Here is a 27582-nt window from a genome sequence, read left to right as displayed (position 1 = left end):
TGGGGGCGAGGGCAGCGCAGGACGGGGTGCGCGGGTGGACCGCGGGGACGGGAGGGCGCGCCGGCCCCTCGTGCCCACCCCTGCGGGCCGGGGCGAGCGCGTGAGGCTCAGGCCCCTTGGCCTGCCTGCAGTGGCCTGTCCCACCCCGGCCTTGGGGACAGGCTGGCCCTCGCGCCCCGCCAGCTTTCTCCTTGGGGGGTGGGGGGCACCCGAGGACGAGCTGGTTTCGCTAGGCCCCACAGGTTCAGAGAGGGGGGCCACGTGAGCGCAGGAGCCGGCTCCTTCCCCCCCTCCGGCGCTGGCGGCGCATGGAGGATTCCTGAAAGGCCGCTGAGCCCCCTCTTTCTCGCTGCCCCTTGACTTGCCCCCCCGCCCCCAACCCAGGCATCCCTAGTTCCCTTCCCCGAGGTGAAGGGATTTGGACTTCTCCCCCCCACCCCCCCAGGTGCTTGAAAGAAGAGAAGGTTGGAGGAGGAGACTGGGGGGGCGGCTGGTGGTGGTGGTGGTGACAGGGCTGGGAGAGCGAGGAGAGGGACGGGAGGAGGGGGCTGGGTGGGGTGGGGGTGACAGGCGGCGAGGAGCCTGGTCAACAAGCCAGCACCGCTCTGCTAGGAGGCCGAGGCCGCTCTTGCAGCCGACGCATCCAGTGTGAGGAGACACACATAGATTGCTTTCTTGGGGGCTCTTTGTCAGCCACCAACACACACTGACACACAGGTACACAAAGATGTGAGCCAGGTTGTGGGAGGTAAGTGGGGGAAGGAGAAGGAGGGGGAAACAGTGGCTGCGGTGGGCTTCGGGGCGGAGGGGCCTGGGGGGGGGGGATGGGGCCCTGAGGGGCTCTGGGGTGCTGGTGAGACGAGCATTTCCAAGGCTGTGTGCTGGTGCGCTGGGGTGGGGGGGGACACACGATGACCTTGCCCTCCTCATGAAGACCTGAGAGGGAGCAGCAACCCCCAGCGAGATCCCCTCCGTGCTGATGATTTTCAGGGACTTGTTGGCAACTCAGGGAGGGTTGCCATAGCTTTTTTATGTAGGGTGACCAGAACCGGCTGAAACTGGTTTGAGGCAGATCAGCTCCTGAACACAATGCAGTCACTGAGCTACTACAGTGGGATAGCAGCTTCCTCCCTTCATGGCAGCCAAAAGCAGAGGACTTTGCAGGAAGGTATCACCCCAACACAGTATGTGAATGCACACTTAGACACCACACAGCACTGGTACGTGACTAATGGAGCCCTGCAAGGTTCTGTGCAGAGAAGATGGGGAAAAGGTGCAGGTTTGCAAGGTCTGAGCTTACTTGGGCTTTTCCTGCCTTTTTCTTTGGCTTAGGGGATGGACAAGGAGCTGAGATTTATGACCCTTATTAAAGAAGAAAATGTGTCTTGCTAGGGTGGGGACACTTGGTGAAATGCAGTCTCTGTCTCTCTCTCTCTCTCTTTCTCTGTGTTTTTAACAAAACAAAACCAAAATGAACTGATGGGTTTGTAATGGGAGTTTTGTTTGTTGCTGGAGAATGCTACTTTGCATGCCTTTTTTTTCTCTCTCTCTCTTGCAGGGAATGTTCTGTTTTGTGCTTTTCCTTTTAGAAGCTACTGAAGGGTGTTGGGGGTGCTTCTGACTATTATGAAGGCCAAAAGGTAACAATATTGTTCTAGGAAATGAGCAGAAATGCGTTCCAGTGATGCTGTAAGGCGTACATGCTGTCTTTTTTTTTTCCCTTGTAGGCCTGTTGACTGGGGCTGCTTTTAACCCTTTCATATTTGCAGAGAATGCAACCGCGTGACAGTAACTGAACGTTGGGCCAAAGTCTTTCCAAAAGGTCAAGGTTCACAAGGTGAGATACGATATTTTGAGCATGAATTTACGTGTTTATTTGAAGATCCATTCCGAGACAGGCTGACAGTGGAGTGGTACCCCGGAGAGAATTTGGGGTTTCAGAGTGGAGAAGGAAGGCTCTTAATGTTATCCAAGGGTAGTGGGCTTAGAGGGGCCGTGGGAAGGCATTGCTGTCCAGACCAAATCCGAACGACCTCATTAACTCGCGTGTGGGTAGTCCTTTGGAGGAGGCAGGCCTGGAAAGGAGCAAGTTTAGAGAATGGTAGGCATCCGGGCCTTGTGGCGAATGCACTGTTTTGCATAAGGCTGAAGCAGCACACATACAGCATTATCCCCATTTGATGACCAAAAAAAAAAAAAAACCCAAAACAAAAAAAAACCAAACCCCAAAGAAAGGAGTTGGCCAAATCGAGGCAGCCTAGCTTCCTTTTTAGGATTTGAGGAGTCTGAGGGGAGATTTGCCTTTTGTTCATCCATCACCTTCCTTTTACCTTGAGTTCAGTCTGAACCTGAAAGGTTTTACTCTCCGAGTCAAGTGGTGGAATGGTTTTTATTGATTTTGGGGGCTGTTGATGGTGAGTTTGCCATTGGATTATTTGTGGCATACATTTTAATGTGGAATGCTGATGCGGTACCAGGCGGAAACCGGCTAGTCTGGCTTCGTCTGTGAAAAGATGCCTGTTAACTCCACGCTTTACAGCAGTGGCTGGTAGAAAATGTCCGATGCCTAGAGAGCTTGCAGTTAGGGTCGAGCCGGCATTTTAACGCACCCCCAAAACCAGAGGTTGGCGAGCAGCAGAGAAGAGAGAGCAGTGAGGAGGGCATGGGAGTAAACAAAGGCAGAGAGCCCTTCCTTACAGGGCAACCCTGAACATTTTTGCCTTGGGGTTCCTTGTGAAGAGACTGCAACTTCCCCAAACAGGAAGCCAGCAGCTCCAGAATCCTCTCCAGGAGGATCTCAACCGCAGATAGAAGCTGTTCTTTCTGTCTGCTGCTCTGGGGAGAAGTACAGTCCAGAGGTGCTTGCGGAAGACAGGATTGGAAAGAAATTTCATCCCTACTTTGAAGAGGTCATGTTGTGCCTCTCCCATTTCAGCAGAAGAGAGGCTTTTCCGAAATGCCCAGGATCTCAGAAGATGGGAAGCCGTGTGCTGGCAGTGAGTGGGTGGGCAGACTCTCTGCAGTGAAGGGTGTCAAGTACGCAAGGGTTTCTTATTGTTAAGGATTTTTTCATGTGATTGCAGAGCCTCCAGGGTGTGAGAAAAGCTGGCAGAAAGGGCATGGTCAGCTCGGGATGCGTGGTGGAGTATTTAATAAAGATCCATGTGATCTCCGCCTGGTATCCCAGTCAGTGGCTTCCACGGCGGAGCAAAATTCTTCACAAATCACGGTGCTAAAATTGGTTTTCAGCTCGACATCGTTTTCGACTGCCAGAGAGGTTGTGTGTCTGAGTGTGGTGGGAATCTGCTTGCGAAGCAGATCACAGCCCACGTTGTGTGATCTGCTGTTCCTGCCTTTCTGGTGGCACGGAAAACTCAGATGGCTCATATGATAAACCTTCATTAGCTTAATACAGTCAGCTGGTTTATACTGCCGCCCTCACTCCCGTCTTTAGAAAGGCCGTGATTTTTATTTCGCCTGGACGGCCATCCCCTCGCAGTGGCCGTTTCTGAATAGTGGGTTGAAGAGGCCTTTTTGTAGGGCACTGCATGTCACAGAACGTTCTGGTTTACTCTCTCTGTGGTTTTTAGCTTTGTTACTCCCCCCCCCCCCCAAGGCTCCTGGAAAATGCGCATTTGTTTTGCATTTAGGCCAGTCTTCCCAGCTGCAAGTGCTGCTGAAGCCTGGGGAGCTGGTTCTCCAGGGCAGCCATCAGGGGCTCATCTGTGGGGTGGTCTCAGGTGGTGATCTCGTGCTGGGGTGGAACAATGTAGCAGCTGGGGTGGAACAGTGTAGCAGGCCCAGGGCTCTGCGGAGAGGAGCAGAGAGTTTTCTGGGCTGGGGAATGTGAATGTGAGTGCAGGGAAGAAGGAGCAAAACCAAAAGCAGCTTGTGTTTCCTGGAAGAGCCTGGAGGGACCAGGGCGGCGCCCACGCTCTAGCCCAGCGGGCAGCCACACCTGGAGCCTGGTTGGGGTCGCCTGCGCAGTCTCCAGGGTTGACACGGTGGTCAGCTCCCTCTGGAGGAGGGATGGGTGGGTCTGGCTGATGGGGGGGACACTGGAAAGCAAGTGTCACAGGGTGGTTGAACCTTTGTTTTTCATTTGTCTCCTTAAAATGATTTGTTCTATGAAACTCTGGAGTGGGTGGGGGCTTCTAGGGCTCCCAGGGTCCTGACCCAGGAGACGAGGCTTGCTGCTTCTCTCCTCTCTTTCACCCCTCGTTTTTCACAAAGAGATTCCCTGGCCCCACGCACTGTGGCTCCTTTTAAAAAAAAGGGGTTATGGGAGGCAGGGAGCCAACCTGGACATGGAATTTTCTGTTTATACCCTTGACTAGGACGAGTTAGAATTTTCGGATTTTGTGTCTCCTGTCCTCCTTGATTTCTTCCCTCGAAATGCGTTCTTGGGTCCGTCTTCTGTTGGTTTGGAATCACCTTCCTCCTATTCCTGTTAGAAGTGCCATCTAGCCGTTCATGGTGGAGCAGAGGTTGCCAACACAAGGGAAACTGAAAGTATCCGGGGAAGATGTGGGGTTGTGCCCTCCTCATCACCCCCCCGCCCCCTTCTCTCTTCCTAAGCGACCTCTCTTCCTAATCGGTACAATACGGTAACCATGTTCATTGAGGACATGAAACATTAAGGAAATCTACACCTTTGTGTTGATTGTATATAATTTTTAACCAAGTCATGGTTAAATAACTAACGTTTTTTAACTTTTAAATTTACATACGGTGAAATGTACTCTGGCGTATAGTTTTATGGGTTTTGACAGGCATAGAGCGCTGTGTATCTAGCACCACAGGGAACGGGTCCGTCACCCCCGAAACTTGCCTCCTGCTGAACGTTGGTAGCCCTTTTCCCCACCCCAACCCCTGACAGCCGCTAATGTGTTCTGTCCCTAGAATGCCATACAGATGGCTTCGTTCACTTAGCAAAGTGCATTCGAGATTCACCCGTGGCCTCCCATATACCCATACTTGCTGCTTCTCTGTTGCCAACTTGTACGCCACCCTACGGACCTGTCCAGTTGATCCATCCCCTGGCTGGAGCACATTAGCGTTATTTCCAGCTATGGGTGCTTGGGAAGAAAACTGCTGTAAATATTTGCATGAAGGCTTTTATCTGAACATATATTTTTAGGTCTCTTCCCTAAATACTTAGGGGTAGTGGGACGCTGGGTCACGTGGCAAGTACTTAAGAATTAGGAGTTTGAACGAAAATACGCTCAGCACTTCTGCATCGCTCATGAGAGAGATCTGGCCTCATTAGCTGCCGTGGAGACTTCCCAAGTAAGAGATTGCAGCGAGCATTATCTGAAGACGCTCGAGATGATTATGATAATGGACCGCTCACTGACGGGATGACATGCTTTATAACCCAGAACTAATCGGAATTAGCCAAAAGTGGAAACAAAAAACCATGAGTGGTAAAATATCCTTTATTTCCTACAGCAATTATTTTTAATCTCTTCAGTAACGTTTGGCAGTTTTCATCTTTACGTTTGTCTTTAGGCTCAGTAAGACACCAAACAATAACACTCAGAATTTTGGAAAGTGGTACCAGAGATCTTTGTTGAAGTCTGAGTTATGTAAACAGCATATGACGAATTATATTTTGTCTTGATTTTTTTTCGAACTGCCAAGATACGGGTGTTGTGTTAATATCTTTAGTTTTTATCCAGCTTTTATGCCTTTTAAGGAAGTGAAAATATTTAAGATCTGGGTGATGAAGTAGGGAGATTTGGGGAGCAGATTCTTTTTCCTAAAATATTTTTTTATTTTGAGGGAGGGAGAGGGAGAGAGTGAGAATCCCAAGCAGGTTCCTTACCATCAGTGAGGAACCTGGTGTGGGGCTCGAACTCACAAACCACAAGATCATGACCTGAGCAGAAGTTGGAAGCTCAACCTAACTGAGCCACCCGGGCGCCCCCAGATTTTTTATTTTTAAACTTTTTGGAGGATAAAATAGCGTTGGGTTGGGCAGAACACACAGACCAAGGCTGTGGTGCTGTGGACAGAGGAGAGCCCACAAGCGTCAAGTGATGTTGATTTGGGGGTTATTTCCTCCATTTCACAGCTGCCGAACGTTTGCTGAGCCCCAGATGTTGAGCTAGGTGCTGGGAGCACCAAGGGAAAAGGAATCCAGAGAAAACTCTACAGGCAGTAGCCTGCAGACCCCAGGATAGGAATGTGGATGAGCCGCCTCCTGCCCAGCGCAGAGGGAGGCACCCTCGAAGAGAGGGTTTCTGTGCCGGACTGAGAAAGGCGAGTAAGAGTAGGTACAGCAGGCAGAGACGGGGAACCGCAAGAAAGTCCTGTGGAACAGCCTGTGGAAAGGTGCTGAGTGAGCCTGGTGTTGGGAACAGGAATGGGAGAGTAGGGGTGGGTGTGGGAGAGTAGGAGCTGAGGTTAGGAAGCAGTCAGGGGTGTGACTCCTGACGTCATTGCACACAGCTCATTTGAGTAGGGACTTCCTTGTGCAGGCAGGGTACGCAGAAAGTCTTCCTTGTAATGACAGAGGTCCCAAGGCATTATCTAAGGGGGAATGGAGGTTCTTAAGGTCCCTACAGAGGGACCGCTGCAGCAAATCTAGGAGAGAAGAGGTTTTGATCCAAGGCGTGGCTTGGGATGGAGCTGTGGTGGGTGGGGCAGGGGTGTGCCCCTGATTAGAAGGGAGGTGTGGAGCGGGAGAAACAGAGGCAAGCTCCACATTTGCTCCTTGAGGTGACATGGCCGTGGGTGGGTCTTGTCTGTGAGATACTGCATTCAGAAGGCAGAATGGACTTGGCCTGTGGGTGTGACGCGGAGAGTGCAAGTTTGGGTTGAGTTGTCCATGGACGTGTCCTTTGCTGCCTAGATCTGTTTGGGTTGGAGGTCGAGACCAAGAGGAATTGGCATAGAACAGAGTTGATAGAAGAAGAAAGACCTAACAAAAGGTTGAGTGTGGGGTTCCTTAAGGTGATGGTTTACATAGTTAAAGCCTTAAAGAAGGCGCGGCTGGATAACTGAAGATGCACGTTCTGGAAGATTGGAGGGCAAGACATTGAGATGGCAATGCTGGTGGCTGACCCCTGCGGACACTGCCAGCTGTCTGGTGATGCTGGCTGTCTGGTGACCCTTACCGTTTTCGTTGGTTACCTCCCGTAGTGCTGAAACACTGAGATGATCCATGTCTTTTTTTTTCCCCCATGGCGCAGGTGGGAAAGTGACCACAAGACCCTGGCCAAGGCCTGCCGCCTTGAGAGTAGAGACAGAATTTGGAGCCTGTTCCACGCCACTAGGACACTCGGCTTTGGGGGAGTAGAATTGGTGAGGGGCATGAGGAAACCATGGAAGGTGTTTAGGGGTGTGGAAGCTAGGTAGAGGAGCCCAGGGCAGGGCACAGTTTAGGTGCTACACAGTAAAGGCACTGATAAGGTTCAGGTTAGAGGTGGCAGTTGGTGATGGCCAAGGTGACACTCCATAATGGGAACACAAATCTCCCTTGTAATTAGCCCTGTTTTCCCGGCTTCATTCTTCATGGAGAGAGGAGACTCTACACCCGAGACGGTGTGAGAAATAGCAGGTTAAAGATATTATGTTTTTACTGGGCACTCTGGGGTGAGGATACACGTTGGAAGGGAGAAGGAAGATGTTTTTGTTTTTGTTTTTATTCTTTGAAAAGGCTGAAATTGAAAGTCGTGCCGAGAAAAATCTTTGGTTTCAATAATAGATAAACACAGCTCGTTAAGAGAATTCTTTGAACCATGTTCTGCAGACAGGAAGTTCTGAATTTTTCCTCTTTTAGAATAAGAGAGGGAGAGCAAATTCTGCGTGATCTGTCGGGAGACTGAAATAATTTTTCGACAAATTCAACGGGGCGGGGCCTGTCTAGCCAGCCCAAGTATTCTCTACTAAATAGCCTGGACTTGATGGTCGTTGGGGCCTCAAAATGCAGGTTTTGTGTTGTTTGCAGTCAGATATGCGTACAACTTGATGCAATCAGAGATTCCAGACATCTCGCAGGGTTTATAGAGGCCTAAAGATAAAATCAAGGTGTTGGACTTCTTGGATGTTTTCTCAGTGCAGCCTTTTCTTTTTGGGACACACACTCTTGCTTCCTGGAAGCTGACTCATTGGTCTCGTAACAGGTATTGATTTTGATCATTTGTTTGTGAGGAACAGGTTCTTTCTAGGGACTGAACCATAATTGGATTGTTGAAAACCTTACTAAGTTAGAAAATTCAGGGCCCTGTGTTTTTTTGTTTTGTTTTGTTTTGCTTTTTTTGGAAGATCCCTTAGCTGGAAATTCTTCCAGTATTTATACTTACCTCCTCATTTTCTGCAGTGAGCCCCAGTGAGGAGAGGCAGGGTAGAAGTGGAACCCAGCACTCTGGCCTGCCTGATCTAAGGCAGGTTGCGTCATTATAGTCTCTCTGCCTTCCCGTGTTTATCATGTGTTTGCTGGTTTAAGAGGCAGCTCATGGTTACCGTTCGGACGTCACGTGAACCACACAGGGACTCATTGGGAAGCTGGTCTTCAGCTGTTCTGCTGATTTAATGTCGCAAGAGTGGGAGAGGTGGTTGGAGGTCCCTAGTCTGAGAAGTGATCATGCCTAGCGTTCTGGTTCAGTGCAGGGGCTCCGTGCGTGGAGATTTCCGGCTGCCTTGGCCTGGCTCTCACTGACGTACACCTGTCTGCCCAGCCCTCGATGACATAAGCCTGCCTTCTGCCACCGATTGGCTGTGAGACCTTGAGCAAATTCCTTAGATCCTGGGCCATGCTTTTTTTGAAGGTCGTTGTGAAGAGTAAATGCGTATAAAGTGGTTAGCGGAGTGCCGGGCACGTGGTAAGTCCTCCCTAAACTCTTCGCTGTCCTGGGTTTCTCGGTGTCCCAGCTTTAGAGGAAGGGCCTTTGCCCTGACATTCTTTTCTCATCTAGAGAGTATTGTTTCTCTTGTTGTACCTCTTACTTCGCTTTTAAGTAGTTTTTGTTTTGTTTTGTTTGTCCAGGGAAATACACAGTGAGAATCTCTTGCCTTGTCCGTTAAGGTCTTCAGTTACAGCTGTCCGATGTCTGGCTTAGAGTGGATGGAAAACAAAAGTAACAAAGTGGGTGACATGTAGGCAGGAGGGAAGGTACCATCCTTGTTCCCACCTGGCCGGACATTTCGTTTGTTGTTGGAAAATGTGGGATGAATTTTGTTATTATTATCTTGTACTTTGTCTTTGCTTCCAGACGAATCCACCCCAGTCTGTGCTGGCCATTGTCTAGTTGACGTCATTCACGTTAGCCAGAGCTACACACCCAACTGAAACCTGACCGTGAAAACACAGCAGGTTAGCCACAGCCTCTGTGGCGTCTTTTCCCACGTGACCTTGCTTCCCACATTTGGTTGGCAACGACCTAGGTATTCATTACCTTGCACCCTGGGATTTGGTGGTGACGGAAGACGAGGTGGACAGGGTTCCGAGGAAGGAATCTGTGAATCATAGTTGATGTTCTAAAACTTCTCTGTCAGTACGGGGCGGGGGGGGGGGGGGCACTAGACACATCCGGCTGCCATGTTTGGAAGGGGGTTGGGCCTCACTTGAGCTGTAAGCATGGAATGAATATACACCAACGTTTGAAGACTTATACAAAACGGGGAGAGAAAAAAGGAATGTAAAATACTTCATTAATGCTTTCTTATATTGATTACAGGTTGCAATGGTGCATTTTTGGTTGACTACAAATCATTACTAAATTAAAATTATCAAAAGTATTCACTTAAGATTTACTCACCCCCCCCTTTTTTTTTAAATGTGACTCCTAGGAGATTTAAACCTTTATACGTGGCTTTCATTCTTTTTCTGTTGGGACAGGGCTGGTCTGGAATGTTGGATGGACGTCTAAATAAATTTAGCGGTGAGATTTCTCTGTTGCGCTGAGGTATTCGTATTCACTGAGGTTGAGTTCCCCTCTCGGTTGAAACAGATCGGGTAGGAATGATGTGAGGTCTCCTGGTTAGAGAGACTCGGGCTCTCCTGGCTTGGCCCGCTGTTCCGTCCCAGGTGGTCTTCGTTCGTCCTGCATTCCAGGGTCTAAACAGGCACGCCGGAAGCATCTGCTTCCGGATGGAAAGGCGGCGTTGAGCGCAAGCTTACCACATGCTAGATGTTAGACACTCAGCGTGTCCCCTGTGAAGTCTAATCAACACCCCCCATGAGATCCCAGAGACGCGACGTGAATGGCCACAGGTGGTACCACTAGTGAGTGACTGACCATGGGTTTGGCCCAGGAACCACCTGGTTTTGAAATCATGCTGCCCTTTCCAAATACCGGCTCCTGTTCGGTGCTGTTGTCTCGTGCCTCCTGCCCAGTGTCCCCTGCCTGGTTCTGGGCACCCTTATTGGTTCGATAGCATTTCTCACACTCTTTCCATGTCAGTCACATGGGGCTTTGTCGGATAATGCAGGTAGTGATTTGCAGGGCTGGTGGGGGAATGAGTCTGCATGTCTGACGAGCACACAGGTGTTCTGCTGGTCCCCAGACCACACTTTGAGTAGCAAGGGTCTGCCCTGCTTTCCTTGGTTTTGGACCTGCTTCCTCTGTGTCTGGAGTAATCTGATTCTCCGAACCCTGCCTGACTCCGCAGGGGCTCCCCCTGTGGCTTTGCATGTGACACCAGTGAGCGCGGATGACGTCGGAACTGGGATTTGCTCGTCGGCATCGAGACCGGCCCAAACGCTGATTTCGCTGACCGGGTCAGTTCACTCCTGTTCCTACCTAACCTCATCACTCCTCCTTCATTAGCCTGACCCCTTAGGCACCCATAGTCTGATCAAACAGAGGATAATTTTAATCCTGAGATAGGTGGCCGGGCCACCTGCTTTAAGTCCTCGAGAGGAAGACTCTCTGGCCTTAAATCTAGACTTGTGTCAGTGCCTGAGGAGAGGCGAGGAGCTGGGGCCCGCCGCAGTGTCTGCCTCCACACCTGACGGGCACTCGAGGTGACTTGTGCACGGGAGTCACCGTGAGCCCACCTGGCACACAGGTGTCGAAGGCTGGCTAACCACACCGCCTGCTTCTCCAGCACGTCATGGAGACAGTCACTCTGGGGTCCTTGGATCCAGGGCGTCTTGGGGAAGGGCTTGGCCTCTGGCCCAATGAGAAACAGAGTTTCAGGAAGGAGTTGGAACTCTGAGAGACTGTGCGACCCTTTAGTACATTTTTTTAAAATTTGGGAGTGCTGCGTATCGATCAAATAAGCTAATGCTAGAGCGACGTCTGTTACATGAGCGCGCTTACCATCCCCTGGTCTCTGTAAGAAAACTCCATTTCACAGACCTCCTCGTGGAGTTTTAGATCTCACTGGACATGTGGACTCTGGGTTTTGGGACACAGGAATCTGGCCTATCGGATAGGAATTTTAATGGTCGGTGAAATCTGTCAGGTCCTGTCTGGTACAGAATCCTGGGCCTGGTGTGGGAGTGTCACAGATTGCTGGAAGGGGAGTGGGGTGGCGGGGGGAGAGCGACAAGGCTGGGTGTTCAGGATGGGCGAGGCCAGGGGGCCGGCCCTGGAGAAAGGGGTTGGAAGCGAGGAAGTTCGTCCCAGTCGGGGGTGAGTTCAGAGCGCAGTGGGGCAGTGCTTCTGAAGGCTTAGGGGAACGCACCGGGCATCAGGGGAAGTTAGGAGTCAGAGACTAGGCGGATACACACCCGGAGGACGTTGGAAGGCAAAGCCAAGGTGGGTGGGCCCAAGTCTAGCGGTCAGGCAAGAACGAGAACACGAGGCTGTGGAACAAGTGGGTAAAAAGACGGGGCAGCAGGGATAGGCCGGTGAGGGGAACCGTGTGTGGGGCCTGCGGAGAAGCCCACGGGCCAGTCGCGGGGTGAGTGACCAGGTGAACGAGCGAGGGCAGTGTGAGCCTCCACTGTTGGTGATCCCCGTAAGTGGGTAAGTGGATCAGAACCAGCCTCACCCGGCAGCCTTCATGTGCTGGGGTGAGTGAGGACCCTTGAGGCTTGGCGGCTGAGGTCGGGAGCAAGGATTAGGGGAGGCAGTAGCTCCTGACGTGCACGGGCCACACGGGAAGGGATCACAACACTAGATTGCCTGCAGTGTGTGTGACTTCACGGGACACACGCTCAAGACCTAGCTTTTCAGCCTAACCCCGCGAGAAGAGGAGCCGCTCACATAGCCGTGGCTGGGCCGGGAGGGTCCTCTTGCACGAAGTGTCCTCTCCAGGGCCGCGTGTCCTTGTCTGTCTCTTTGTGTCTCTCCCTCAGTGGAACTGCATTCTCTTTCTAGTGCGCTGGGCAGACGTGACTGTCCCACAGCTCCCGTGTTTCCATGTCCTTCTTTAGACCACTAGGGACGTCACCTGTGTTCCTCAGTCCCCCTTCTGGTTCTCAAGACCACAGTTGGGCTGGTCCTGGTCTAATCAGCTGTGGCTCGGAGGGCAGGGTCACTGCTAACCCCAGACGGGGGATCGTTCTCACCGGGCCCGGGAAGCACCCCCGAGGGGTCTGCTGCCTGACAAGTGGGTGGGTGGTCTCACCCTATTTTATGCCTGAAAAGCTTGAGGCTCTGAGAGATGGATACACAGGTCGAGGCTGAGTTGTTGGGAGTTGGCATTCATTCCCACCTGGATCTTTCTGACCCCAATTCTACACCCTTGACCGTTTCTTCAGTATAAAGAGCCAAGGTATATGAGCTCTTTTGAGTCTAGAGGTGGAATCTTTTTTTCCATTTTCGATTTACTCAAAATCACAAAAACAGTATGGTTAGCTTTTAGCATAAACGCATAGTGAGTGAATGCCGATCATCTGAGTAATGCACTGGACTGAGACCCGGGAGATGGAAAATTTGGCCAAATGGCTGTTGGATTCGTTCAGGCTTCATGTTTAGGGTCTCATGGGTACATAGATGTATGCTTGATGCCCCTCCTAGGTAGGGGTGTGTGTGTGTGTGTGTGTGTGTGTGTGTGTGTGTGTATGCATGTTTTGAGCCCCTCATAGCTACGTATCTGTTTGGCAAAAGGCAAGTCTGGTTTATTGGGCCAATGTTAATTTTGGGGGAGATTAAACACATAGTTTAGCACTCGAGTAAGAATAATTAGGCTTTAGTGGTTTTGATTTCGATGACTCATAGAATTATAAGACATTTCTGTTCGTCTAATCTTGAGCATGAGGGTAGCATTGGCCTCCGTTGGAGTTTCACATTTAGCACTAACTTCTTTGGTTACACAGTGCTCTTATTTCAGGTCACCGAGGATAGGAAAAATTTGTCCTGCATCCATTGTGCTTCTTAGAAGACCTTGCCAGGCCATCCGTCTGCAAGAGGCACCTCAGAATGCTCATTCTGGGGCCCCAGGTGGCTCAGTTAGTCAGGTGTCGAACTTTGGCTCAGGTCATGATCTTGTGACTTGTGGGTTCGAGCCCCATATCAGGCTCTGTGCTGACAGCTCAGAGCCTTGCGCCTGCTTCAGATTCTGTGTCTCCCTCTGTTTCCCTTCCATCTCTGCCTTTCCCCTGCTTGTGCTCTCTCTTTATCTCTCAAGAAAAAATAAAACATTAAAAAATATTTAAAAAAAAAAAAGGATATTCGTTCTGTCCCAGGTCATTGCTGGGACTTCTGATGGCACTGATTGGTGTCCTCATCACCTATCTGAGACCATGAGAATTGTGGCTTCATTTCTTCTAGGGCTTTCCCTGTGCTAGAATCCTCTCGCTTGTGTATCCTTTGGTGTTGTGATAACTCAAAGTAATAAGTACTTACTGTATTCCAGACACCCCATGTAGGAGTAAGCATCAACTTGGACTGTTTAACGTTCACAACAACCCTACAAAGTGGATCTTGTTATTTCCATTTTTCATTTGAGAAACAGAAGCTCAAAGAGGTTAGTAACTTGCTTAGAATCTTGAAGCTTCCAAAGGGAAGAGCCAGGACCCCCTCCAATCTGTCTTTCCCCAAAGCGCATGCTCTTAACCACTATAACATACTGCGGTTTACAGGGGTCATTGCTAACAGCTAGTCGGCGGCAGGCTCAAATAACTTTGAGGTTCAAAGCCACTTTTCTGGGTCAACCAGTATTTCTCCTGTTGTCTGGATCTGTCAGGTATTTCTGGCTTTCTCCATGACCCTGATGGGTGGTGGCTCTGGGTACTGAAAGTAGGTACACGTCAAGAGGTCCCTTGCTCCCTTTCCTGATCTTTCTTCCTTTAGCATGCATATGTGCCTGTTTGCGTGCCTGTGCACTTTATGACACAGAATCGCCTCCTTTGGGCACTGAGTGTACAACCAGCCGAACAACGTTTTGGTCATCATTTCTGTGGCCTTAAAGCTGAGGCAGAGCCTTTTTATTGTGCTTCCTCCGCATTTGGAGATTTATTACGTACTCTTTCCTATCTTGGGTCCATGGGGAGGCGCCCTTGAGAGGGGAGCTACCCCGAAACACAGGGACTTAAAAGTTGTTCAAGAAAATGGGCCGGAAGCATCTGTCTCCCACTCCACTCCAGAATGCATTCCTGTTCCAAATACCACCCCCTCGAGGAGAACAATCATTTACATCTTGTTTCAAGCCTGTCCCAAAGACGTCCCACCCCAGAGCTCCTGGCCCCTGGTCCTCTTGGGCTTGTGCTCCCCGGCGTGGAGCCTGGGTCCCTGGGGTGGCGGTTCACACCCAGAGTTCACAGCAGCGCTTGACCGGTCAGGGGAGCTGTGAGAGAACAAAGGTGTGTGTGTGCGTGTGCCTGAGTGCAGCACGCACGTGGTTAACCTGGCGGCTCCCCCACCCCAGGGCTGCAGAGGCCCTTCTTTTTGGTGGAACGTTCCTGGGTGAATGTCCTTCATGCTGTTGGGTTGTTGCTGATGAACTTGGTGAAAAACGGGAGGGCGGGCTTCCAAGGATCTCCTCCTTTTACTGCAACATAGTGACCAGCGCAATGATGTGATTCGTTCTCGCCCTTGATGTTTCTCTGGTCTCTGTCGGCTCCGAGAAGGGAGCTGGAGAGTGAGTTTTAGCTGTCAAGGCAGCAGCCAGGAGGCCCGCCGCGAGTGGTCACTGAGGGGGCTGCTCTTCTTTGTCCTGGATAGAGTGAAGTAGTACCTTTCACAATTCCAAACACGTTTCAGATGAAGCTGGTGGCTGGTGAGACTTGTTTGCTGCTGGAACGCGAGAACGATCCGGGGAGCTGTTTGCGCGCACCCTTCCTTAGTTGGTGGAGGGGAAGGGGGTCCGGGCGAGCCCACCCTGCCCACCAGCCTCTCCATCTAGAAGTCTGGGGTGGATGATGTTGGGGGGAGGGTGTAGGTTTATGGTGATTTATTTAAGAGGATTAGGCCTTGGCCAGAGGGAGGCAGGGTCACAGGGGAAAATCTCTGTTTACTCAGAGCAAGGCTGTTCAACTGAAAAAAAAAAATTTTTTTTAATGTTTATTTTTGAGAAGAAGAAAGGGTGTGAGTAGGGGGCTGGGGAGGAAGGGCAGAGAGAGAGGGAGACACAGAATGTGAAGCAGGCTCCAGGCTCTGAGCGAGCTGTCAGCACAGAGCCCATGTGGGGCTCGAACCCATCAACTGTGAGATCACTTGAGCTGAAATCGGATACTTAACTGACTGAGCCACCCTGGTGCCCCCCCCACTTTAAAATTTATTTTATTTTATTTATTTTAGGGTTTTCAGCTTCAGCGCTACTGACACTTGGGGCTGACCCGTGTTGTAGGTCTGGGCAGCATCCTGACCTCCACGGTGCACCCCTCACCGCCCACCCCAGATTGTGATGGCCAGGAATGTCTCTGGACCCTGCTAGACATTAGTTGGGGTGGTGGTGGAGAAGGAGCAGGATCACCCGGACATGAGAACATGGACTTAAAGCCCTTTAGTAAGAATGCTACCGCAAAACTTGGGGTAGTAAGCATATAAACAAAAATGTTTGCAAATATATGTATTTTTAAAAAAATATATGTATTTTTAATGTTTGTTTATTTTTGAGACAGAGAGTGGGAAAGTGTGCGTGGGGGAGGGGCAAAGAGAGAGGGGGACAGAATCAGAAGCAGGCTCCCAACCCTCAGCGCAGAGCTCAATGCGGGGCTCAAACTCATGAACTGCGAGATCGTGACCTGAGCCGAACTCGATGCTTAAGCTGACTGAGCCACCCAGGCACCCCTGTTTGCAAATATTTTAAGTTTAGTATTTAAAATTAAAAGAAAAATTGCTGGTAGAATGAATAAGCAAGCGCAGAATCTAGATCTGCTGGTTTGATTGTAGCATTTCAGGGAGATAGGCTTCTGCTGCAGGGTTTAGGATTTATGTATGAAAATTTAGAAGGCTTATTCAGGTGACAGAGGAAAAGCACTTTGAAGTTCTTCTCTGGATACTTGAAATATCCCTTGCAACTTAGAAAATCCATACTTTGCTTCAAGCTAGAGTTGCAGAGATGGTACTAAAAAGTGTGGTATTTATAAAATGCAAAGAATGCTTCTTTACGAGTTTTACTTTGAACGAGGAACCTTTGTTTCAGCAAGTGATTTCTTAAGTTTGAAATATTGCAGTTCACCAAACGTGTTTCAAAAAGCACCTCACATCTCATAGTGAGGACATTTAGATATTTTTTTCTTGCTTTCTTGTGAAACCATTTGAAGAACCCACATCAAGGAGAGGTCATAATGAATTTCCCTGAAGTTTATTGATGGTGACAGATTTAACCCAGGCGCCTTCAGTATTTCTGTTAACTCATTGATGAATTAGTAAATTGCCAGCACAAGGGTCTTGTAGTCAAAAGAATGTAAATCCAATGGGAAATCGGGCTCATAAAAAAGTACCTTTGACAGAATTGCTAAGATTGATGATTTTTGACTAACCCTGTGTTCATAGGAAATCTGAACTTTCATCTCCTTCCTCGTAGGTACAAGATTTTGAAAATGCACACCTACACTGGTTGCTCGAACTTCAATAAAATATCCCCCGGTCTTCCTATCCCCTGCATCTCTAGATTCAGGTGTCAGAATGTTCAGTGTGCATCCTGACTCTTTCTCTTCCTTTTATGTATCTATATGTAGAAACATATAAAACACAGTATGCTTATTTTTAAAATTTTAATGTGATTTAGATATTGTTTTATGACCTGATTTTTTTTTTCCTCACTAAATAGGGTACCTTAATTGTTCCCCATCTACCTTACTTTTTTTTTTTGCAACTTTCTAACTTTCTACATCAGCAACTTTTATTTTATTTTATTATTAAAAAAAGTTTTTTTATGTTTTATTGAGACAGAAACAGAGCATGAGTGGCGGAGGGGCAGAGAGAGAGGGAGACACAGAATCTGAAGCAGGCTCCTGGCTCTGAGCTGTCAGCACAGAGGCGATGTGGGGCTCGAACCCACAAACCGTGAGATTGTGACTTGAGCCGAAGTCGGACATTTAATCGACGGAGCCATCTAGGCGCCCCATTGTGATTTTTTTTTTTATAGTTTATTGTCAAGTTGGTTTCCATATAACACCCAGTGCTATCTACTTTACTTTTAATGACTACATAATAGTCCATAAAAATAAAAATAAGGGTGTACCATGAATAATGTGAATGTTCTTAACACTTGAATTGTAGGGGTGCTGGGTGGCTTTGCTGGTTAAGCTTCTGACTTTGGCTCAGGTCATGATCTCGAAGTTTGTGAGTTCGAGTCCTGTGTTGGGCTCTCTGCTATCAGCACAGAGCCCTCTTCAGATACGAGGTTCCCCTACCCCCTAGCCCCTCTCCTGCTCATGCGCTCACATTCTGTCTCTCAAAAATAAATAAGTAAACTTTAAATAAAATACAATAGGGGCACCTGGGTAGCTTAGTCAGTTAAACACCCGTCTTCAGCTCAGGGCATGATCTCTCAGTTCATGAGTTTGAACCTCACATCAGGCTCTGTGCTGACAGCTCTGAGACCGGAGCGCCCTTGTAATGGTTGTCTCCCTGTCTGTCTCTGCCCCTCCCCTACTCGCACTGTGTCTCTCAAAAGTAAATAAAAAGAAATGAAAATAAATAAAAATGAACACTCTAGAACTGTACACTTAAAAATGGTTAAGATAGCAAATTTCATGTTATATATTTTACCTCAATCTTTTAATTTAATTTATTTTTTTTTAGAGAGTGATTGCATGTGTGTGAGTAGGGGAGGGGCAGAAGGGGGATCAAGAGAGACTCTTAAGCAGGCTCCATGTTCAGCACAGAGCCCGAAGCGGGGCTCCATCCCATGACCCTGGGATCGTGACCTGAGCCAAAATCAGGAGTTGGATGCCCGACTGAGACGCGCGTGGACCCCACCACAATTTTTCTAAAAAAGGGCGTACCGTCATGGATGGAATCGTTCCCTGGCTAATGGACGTGTTTTTCAGGGCTCTGCTGCAGCAGGCATTCTTATGTGGATGCCTCTCACTCTAGAAGATTACATATTTTTTTCAACAAGGCCCCTGTGCTCTGAGATCAATGCCATGTTGTCCAGATACAGAAAATAAGATGCTTGCCCTTTTTCCTTTGGGGGAAAAGAAAAAACTAAGGAAAAGAGCAGCTTTCTTGTCCTTTCTGGACTTTAAGAATTTGTTGGTTGTGGGTGTGCCGCTGGAGAATGTGCTTCCCAGGGCACTCTCTGCAGTGGACAGTTCTCTTCCATTATTTCGGAGCTCTGTGGGTGTCTTGTCCAGGCAAGCCCTTGCCCTGAGCACCTTGTTATTGTCCGGCTCCAGATTTCTGCAGCCCAGGTAGATAATCCTGGAAGCGGGGATGGAGGACACCCCTAGGGAACGTATGCATGTCCAGATGTCCAGATAACTGAGTCCTGATGGCCAGGCTTGGCCAGGCTCCCGACTCACCCCACAGCACCCTTGTGTGGACTCAGGAGGCCCTGGGCAGAGTGGAGAGAGCCCTACGGGTCTGTGTGCAATGCCCTGGGTTTTTGTAAACTCTGGCTACGAGTTTTTCTAGCAGAGCCATCATTTTGAAATGCTAACCTGGGGGCACCCTGCCCTCTATATTTATGTCCTGCTGTCTAAAGAAAGACGTGGGACAGGTATTTCTGGAAGCTCTGTATATTCAGTAAGTGGATTTCGCACCGCTCCAGAACCTTAGCCCTCATGGCGAGAGAGCACAGTTCCATTTCTGACTCTTGAGCAAGAAGCAGCAGTGGCCATTTGGATCGAGGGGAGTTGCTTAATTTAGGCATGTCTGATCCAGGTGGAGTCAGAGGGTGCCCCAGCAGCCCTTGTCAGGTGCCTTTTGGGTCACCGAGGTGGTCTGGAGGGAGAAGAGGGAGCTGTATGAGTGGTCCGGCCCACTGCAGCAGTGAGGGCCCTGTCCCCTTCCACCTGGGCCCCCACAGAAACCACCAAGCAGAGCAGAGCCCCCAAGCTGGGGCACCTGGGTCATGGGCGACCCGCTGTGTTGCTGGTTGCGGTGAACATGACCTCTCCCAAATCTTAGGTCCTCTCTGAATCCCAGAGACCACACCGAGTTGGGGACGAGCTGTGGTTTAGTCCCACTTCCTAAAGAAGTGACTGTGGCAGCCGGGCTTTTGAAAGCTGTGTCACCCCAGAGCCCCAGGAGCCTGGAGGAGTAGAGATGCCATATATGCACCTTGATTTTCCTTTGAGCAGAGGGGCTTTGAAATGAAAGGAGCCCTCCGCAGACGTTCCCATTAGGTTAGTGCTCCGCTCTCAAAAATGATTTTCCTGCTTTATTGTTGTCGTCTTTCAGCGGATGTCCTGGACTCTGGGAAGTCGCAACACGAAGGGGCAGAACTGTGTGTCTTCCGTGAGGTTTTCTGGGCTCACGCTCCGATCTCCTTTAAGAAACTCAGTGTTTTTTGTTTTTTTTAAAGGAATATAACCACTTGAATAACAAAGCACCATCTTTATGGAATATTTAATTTCTTACAGGCAGACTCAGGCTGGGATCCTTAGATAGTTTTCTAACTGAGGAACGTGTGGAAAGTGGGGCATTGTGGAACTTGTATGCGATTTTAGTAAACGACATAGGAAAATTAATATTAAGTCCGCTAAGTCCATTTGGAAGTAGAGAGCTGCTTTGAATGCACCCTCTCCTGGCTCGATATCATTTGTTTTCTAATTCTGTAAATATGAAATCAGATATTTTTATTTTGAGTTGTTTTTTATTTTTAAATTTTTATTTATTTTTTTATTTTTGAGAGAGAGAGAGAGAGTGCGAGCGAGTGTGAGCAGGGGAAGGTCATAGAGAGAGAGGGAGGTACAGAATCTGAAGACAACCTCCAGGCTCTGAGCTCGCTGTCAGCACGGAGCCCGACATGGGGCTCGAACGCACGAACTGTGAGATCATTGAGCCGAAGCTGGACGCTTAACTGACTGAGCCACCAGGCGCCCTGAGTTGTTTTTTTTTTTAAACGAGAGTGTTTCTGATTCAATCTTTTCTCCCCTGCCCGTCCCCCCACCCCTGCTTCAGCATATTATGCCATATTTTCTCTTTTCTTGATTTTCTTATCCTTCTTCTGGAGCATTTAGATAGCACATAAATTAGAAGTTTCGAGGTTAGCAAGGTGGAGGTAAACAAGCTGAGGCTGCCCCTTTCTAGGTAGCCCACCACAAATAAAGAAGGGGTTCTTGTTCAGGCTTTATCTGAAATCCATCAGGTTGTCTTTCTTGAGCTGTATAATGTATTTCCTTGTTAATGTCTTTTATTTTGTCTTCATATTACTGATCCTTGCCTCTACAAGGAGATCTTTTACATTTTCTATAAAATAAACGGTTACTAGGAGAATGGCACTCACATTCACTTTATGTTCTACCTAAAAGGACATTTTTCCAGATGATGTGGAGCAGGCGCTTAAGAAGTAGAAACTCCTAAATAAAAGTAAGTGCCCTTGCCAGAACTTCAGTGTTATAACCTGGGCTTAGCCAAGCATTTGCTTCCCTTCTACCCAGAGAGCAGCTGCTGTGCCCAGGGCCCCATCTCTTTCCTGCTCTCTTTCACTAGAAGGGTAGTTATTACCTCTTTAACAACTTCTAGCCTTTGTGGTTTATTTTATTTTATTTTATTATTTTTGGACTTTTAATGGTACTTGGTATCTGCTTGCTAAAATCCCCATCAGTCTCAGTTGCCTTGGTAAAGGAATTCTTTTCCATCTCCCTCCTCTCTTTTTTGAGAAATGTAAAACGTCGTAAAAAGTGTAATACGAATCGCATTATATTATCACCAGCTACTGTTTTAACTATGAATGTCTCTGTATGGACACTCTTCCCTCCTCTCTGTCCAGTTCTCCCCCACCCTCACTTCCCTTCCCCCCGCCCTTTCTTCTTTCCTTCCATTTTTTTCTTCTTCCTCTTTCCTTGGACCTCTCCCTGTTCATAGGCAAATGGTTCCTTACTTCCTTTTAGGGGGACCTGGGACCCTTTTACTTATAAACATTTAAAAATCACCAGATAGGAGTGCCTGGGTGGCTCAGTCGGTTAAGGGTCTGACTTCAGCTCAGGTCATGATCTTGCGGTTTGTGAGTTCGAGCCCCACATCGGGCTCTCAGAGCCTGGACCCTGCTTCGTATTCTGTGTCTCCACTGATCTGTGTCCCTCCCCAGCTCATGCTCTGTCTCTGTCTCTCAGTAATAAATAAATGTCAAAAATTAAAAAAATAAGGTAAAACCAGATAGCAGTGCCTGGGAGGCTCAGTCGGTTAAGTGTCTGACTTCAGCTCAGGTCATGGTCTCTTGGTTTGGGAGTTCGAGCCCCATGTCCGGCTCCGTGCTGACAGCTCAGAGCCTGGTGCCTGCTTCAGATTCTCTCTCCCTCTCTCCCTCTCTCTCTCCCTCTCTCCCTCTCTCTCTCTCTCTCTCTCTCTCTCTCTCTCTCTCTCTGCCCCTCCCCTGCTCATGCTCTGTCTCTCTGTCTCGCTCTCTCTCAAAAATAACCTTAAATTAAAAAAAAATCACCAGATCAATGAATTAGGCTTTATAAGTGAGGTTAAGTAGTGTTCTTATACTTGAGTTTTGGTCTGTTTTTGTATATGTTTGAAGCCTCTTTATTTATTTTTAATTTTAAAAAAAATGTTTATTTTTGAGAGAGGCAGAGAGAGAGGGAGACACAGAATCTAAAGCAGGCTCGAAGCTAAGCTGTCAGCACAGAGCCTGACGTGGGGCTTGAACACACGTACTGCGAGATCATGACCCGAGCCCAAGTCCGGATGCTTAACTGACTGAGCCACCAGGTGCCCCGAAGCCTCTTTATTTAAAATAAGAATTGACTTATAGTAAACTTGACCCAAGGTACCTTAGAAAGGTGACTGCCTACCTTAACGTGTCCTTCTGACCGGCCCCGTTTTTATTGTATGATCTCCATTCTTATCCCGGCATGATCTGATATGAAGTGCCAGCCTCAACCAGTTTGCCCTTTCTCCTGCTGCTTGCAGAACTTCTGGGTTCATACTTTCCTTGAGCTGGGAGAAGTAGCTTATTGTTTAGATAAGACTTCCTTTAGGCCGAGGTCCCTTAAGGAAATAGAAGTGAGAGTATGGAGACATCAGACACGGATAAATACAGATCTATGTATATTACACGTTTATGGGTAAGCGCGTATCCACAGACAAACCTAGTTTACTGCGACATCTAGAATATGTAGTCTCGATGGATGGAGTGACGGAAGTTGAACATAAGGGTTATGATTTAAGAGCATGAGTAAATGATTTTAATGTCAGTTGCCCTCATCTTCCATTTTACCACACGAGTTAAAAATATATCTTCAGAATTTTAAAGCAAACGGGTGAAACTCAAACACTGTATATCTTAAAGGTTATTTTTTGAAGTGTTCTTATTTTTGCAAGAATTCTCCAAGAAAGGTCTCTCTCGTGGTTCCTTGCCTTGGCAAAGTCTTTTTGGAAAATATCAAAATCTAAATTTAAATGGGTATTCTGGAACAAATGTGTGCACTGAATTAACATGAACATATGTCCAGCATGATAGAAACATGCATAGACGTGGAGAGATATTGGTGAACGTGACAAGGCCTATTAGGTTGATGTATATGTGTATTTATGTTTGCATTTACAAGTCTGCATCCCAAATGTTATCAGGGCTTACCTCTGCCTAGTGGACCTCCTGGAGGCTTTTGCTTATATTATTGGGTTTTAGAGGCTTGGCAAAGAGCATATACGTACTTCCCTTATAATAAAATGGTTTAAAAATCCAGGAATGGGGCACCTGGGTGGCTCAGTTAGTTGAGTGTCTGACTCTTACTGTTAGCTCAGGTCATGATCGCGAGGTCTTGGGAGCCACGCTCTGTGCAGAACCTGATTAAAAGTCTCACTCTGCCTCTCTGCTGTCTCCCCTGCTCATGCCTCTTTCTCTAAAATGAAAAAAAAAGGGGGGGGCACCTGGATGGCATCTGACTTCGGCTCAGGTCATGATCTCACAGTTCATGGGTCAGAGCCCCGCGTCGGGCTCTGTGTTGACAGCTTGGAGTCTGGAGCCTGCTTCTGACTCTGTGTCTCCCCCTCTCTCTACCCCTCCCCTGTTTGCACTCTGTCTCTCCTTTCTCAAAAATAAATGGAAAAAAAAAACATTTAAAAAAATCTGAAAAATAGGAACAACAAAAGACCAGGAATGACAGAAAGATATTCTGACAAGGATGCTACTTGAGCATTCGCGTTGAGAGCGATTCTAATGGAGTGGCCGCGTTTGCCCAGAGCTTTTGAATCTAAGAAGTTACAGTGGCTAGAAGGTCCCTGGAGTGGGAGGCGAAGGGGACGGAGGAGGTGGCCTGCCGTTCCTGTGACAGGACTCACACAACAGGACTCCCAGTTCTGGGGCTCGGGCGTGGCCTGGTGGGGCTCCCGATCCGTTCCTGTAGCGATCGGCCATCCTAAGGAATGTTTGTTGATAAGGAGAACAAGTTGGTCATTCCAGGTTATTGGATCAGTACTTTCTGATTTGTACTTCAAAAGAAGAAAAAAAGAATAATTGGAAATCTGTGAGTTACTTTAGACCTCAGCGAATCTTTTCCGGTATGGAGTGTGTTAACCCTTGACTCTGAGAAATGAGATGACTTGGGAAGCTGTGTACATTTTTTTGGACCCAAGTGCCTGTTACTCGATCCTTTAGAATTGTCTGAAGACCTGGCTTCCCTGGGAAATGATTGGCCTTAATATTTGCTTCCTCCTTTAAGGGTGCGGCTTATGCGTCTCGTGTGTGCAAGCCAGGGAGCAGGGGTTGTGTGGTGTTGGGGTCGAGTTGTTGTTACTTCTCTGTCCATCAGCTCAGGGGTTCCAGAAAATCCTGATCCTTCAGAAACTCCCCAAGACGCTCACGGGATGTATTGCGGCCTTTTCCTAGTCCTGTGTTGACCGTCTTTGGTAGTGAGGCGGGATAGCCTTTTCCTCAGATCCGGAGAGAAGGCAGAGTGGCTCCGGAGCCAGGCTGCGTCTTGCTGGCCCCTTCCGGCAGATTGCTGCTGCCCGTCACTGTCCTTCATTTTCCTGGTCATTCTCAGCACTTTTTACTTTATTTATTTATGAGAATTTAAAAAAAAATATTTATTTTTGAGAGAGACAGAGCACAAAGAGGACCAGGGCAAAGAGAGGGAGGACACAGAATCTGAAGCAGGCTCCGGGCTCCGAGTTGTCGGCTTGGAGCCCGACACGGGGCTCCAACTCCAGAACAGTGAGATCGTGACCTGAGCCAAAGTTGGACGCCTAACCCACTGACCCACCCAGGTGCCCCTCTCGGCACTCTTTTAAATGTTTTATTTATTTTTGTGAGAGTGAGTATGAGCAGTGGGGGGATCGGAAAGGGAGGGGGACAGAGGATGTGACACGGGCACCGTGCTGTCAGCAGTGAGCCTGATGCAGGGCTCCGACATAGGAACTGTGAAACCACGACCTGAGTTGAAGTTGGATTCTCAGCCGACTGAGCCACACCCAGGCTCCCTCATCACCTTTGCAAAGAAACATAAATACGTGATCTTCATCGCAGAGGGCCTTTCCTCTGTTTAGGAGGGGTTGAAATAATAAGTGAAAATAATATTCTTACTCATCAAATCCAATAAACCACGGCTCGTTCTGGGTGTTAATTTGTGAGGCTCTAAGATTATTGACCTCCTAATCCTTCCGTGAGGAATTAATCATCCGCCTTTTCTGCTGTCCTGATCCTCCTTTTCTCCCTGCTTCACTTCCATCAGCCTTGAAGTCTTCCTCTGTGTCCAGGCCCTTCTTGGCATTCTATGAAATGAGCTAGTTTATCAATTTTCTCTAGATATTTTGGCAGCTTTATCTAGATTGATACTGTGGCCTTCCTGGAATATTTTAGACGTTAACGTCCATGAAGGCGTTGGGGGTTACTGGAATCCTAAGAGAGGCATTGTGAGTCCTGGAAAGAGGTTTGTTTATGTTCCGTAGGAAAGACTGAAAGAAACTTTGCCCAACCTTCTTCCCTTACTTCCCCCAAATCCTGTGGCATGGGGCCAATGCGCAGAGGCTCCATTTGGGCTCTTCTGTCTACGTTGTCCTTAGTTTTGACTCAAATTGGCCTGCCCCACTTGGATGGTCTGCCAGAGTGCACCAGTTATGCCTGGGAAGGGTGCCTTTTCAGAGGGGTAGGCATTTTTTGGATGCCCGGCCATCTCTGCTATGTGGGTCTGCTTGTGGGCCGCAAATGAATAGACTCATTTCTTAACGGGGATATTTCCCAAAAAGGCGTGGGGCCCCTATGAGATGCTCTTAGAAGAACAAGAGGGTGTGGAGGTCAAGTAGACATAACCATTTCAATACTCCAACCCGTCTGTGTGATTCAAAATGTATCTCAATGTGTTAAAGGTTTCTTTGATGGTGGGGATAAAGATTTAGGGAGGTCTTGTGAGGAATCCAGTTTAAATGTTCAACCAGTTGACTCTGGAATCTTCCTTCCCACTTCCTGTCTGTCAACAGACCACACTTTGGGAACCGGTGAGGCCAGGACGTCTTGGTGTGTTGGAGCTGCCCCTCCCGGGCTCAGCCGCCCCAGTGACGTGCTGTTGGTAGCCTCAAGTGTGTCCCCATGGGGGTAGCTGAACCCCAGTGGATACGTGCTAACGGTCGGGGCTCCCAACCCTCTGACTGCAGCTGGCAAAAGGTTCCTGGCATTAGCCCTTTTCCTTCAGGAGGGCCACAAAAGGGATACATCTCTAAAATCTTTATCTTCAAATTTGTTGCAACTAACTTGTTCTCCCCATTCTACTCTGTTCAGTGTAGATTTTTTTTCTTTACTTGTGGGTAAAATCTGTGTAACGTGATCCTGTTTGTTTTAACCATTACAAGTGTGCAGCCCAGTGGCGTTGACTTCATCACTGTCCACCATCCACCGGACTGTTGATCACCGCCAACAAAAGCCCTGGACCAGTTTGACACTAACTTTCCCTCCCCGCCCCCGCCCCGGGAACATGTCTTCTGCTGTGGTCTCTGTGCATCTGCCTCTCGAGGCCACCTCCCCCGAGGGGAAATGCAGCGGTTTCTCTCTGGCATGTCTGCGGGATCCAGTGGGAGCCGCCCCTGGTGTCCGGGAAGGAAACTGAGGACGGAGGGATGGGGCGCGTGCTGGGGTGTTCAGCGGACGCGGCAAAGTGGATGCCTTTATAGTCCTCTCCGCAGAGTGTGTGGTCCTCCTGCATCTCGTAGCGTAAACCGCCGCCCCTCTTTCTGTAGAGGTAAATAAAACAGCAACGCATGATGTACACGAATGTTAGATCAGTACCCCGGGCAGGTTGAAGCAGGTTGGGGGTGCTCCGTTTGAGGTGTCTCCAGGAGGCTTTTAACAGGAGGAGGCCAAGGTCAGGCGAGGCTCCTGAATGGAGCGCTTGGAAATCAAGCAGCCCGAGAGCGAGCAGGGAGCCCAGCCCCGAGCCCTGTGTGACCTCACATTTTAAACTGGGCAGCCCAGTTAGCTAGACACATAAAAGGCTTACATGACTGCATTCTTCAAAGGGCCATGGTTTTGTTGCGGGGTCAAGTCTTAGGTCGGAAGCCCTTTTCTTTTTTTCTTTCTGTTTCTCCCTCCCCAGGGCTTGTACGGAAGCACACAGGCACAGATTCTCCGGGTTGGAATTTCTCTTTGATACTGGCCCCGTCTGAGGGGGGGATCGCTACTCACATTCCGTGTGCCCTTAGATTTGGTAAGCTGTGTAATGGTCTAGAATATAGATAATCTAAAAGTAGTTGGATGCTGAACCTTCCTCCACACCTTTTTTTTTCTTCTTCCTTTATTTATAACTCTTCTTGAGTAAGGGTCTTCTAAATGCATTGAGGTTGGCTGAAGAGAGACCCAAAAAAGAAAAATGCGTTTACAAATTCTTCTGAATATTCATGAAACCTAATTCTGCAATAAAAAAAATGACTGGCTTCTGGGTTTTCAGTTACATAACATTTTTCCAGCAAATAATGGAATATGCCATATTTCACTGTAAATAGTTTTGAGACCACGATAAATGAGGTAACGCCCTAAGGGTTACAATTAGTGAACTATTTTCCACTTGTGACAGATTTGTATTTACATTAGGAAAAGCCGTGAGCCGGTTTGATGCCTTTTTGGAGAAAAGCTCGAGGAGCAGAGTGATATATTTTTTTTTTTAACGTTGTTTGTATTGAGAGAAAAGAC

General features: G+C 48.5%; 1 protein-coding gene across 3 annotated transcripts in view; it reads left to right on the top strand.

Annotated features, from left to right (window-relative positions):
• The first annotated feature begins 573 nt into the window (after positions 1-573).
• Positions 574-27582, top strand: part of ZNF532 (zinc finger protein 532) — a 107895-nt gene continuing 80886 nt past the window's right edge. The window contains exons 1-3 of one of the 3 annotated variants that reach the window (XM_029922036.1): positions 948-1220; positions 1559-1640; positions 1728-1837. The gene's annotated coding sequence lies outside the window, so the exon portion shown is untranslated. Of the gene's footprint in view, positions 749-947; positions 1221-1558; positions 1641-1727; positions 1838-27582 lie in introns of those variants that run through there. The other 2 variants (XM_029922034.1, XM_029922035.1) reach the window with 2 other exon arrangements.

The sequence above is a fragment of the Suricata suricatta genome, chromosome 14 (genome assembly GCF_006229205.1).
Source record: "Suricata suricatta isolate VVHF042 chromosome 14, meerkat_22Aug2017_6uvM2_HiC, whole genome shotgun sequence".
NCBI classification, from domain to species: domain Eukaryota; kingdom Metazoa; phylum Chordata; class Mammalia; order Carnivora; family Herpestidae; genus Suricata; species Suricata suricatta.
This window is presented reverse-complemented; position numbering and strand designations above follow the sequence as displayed.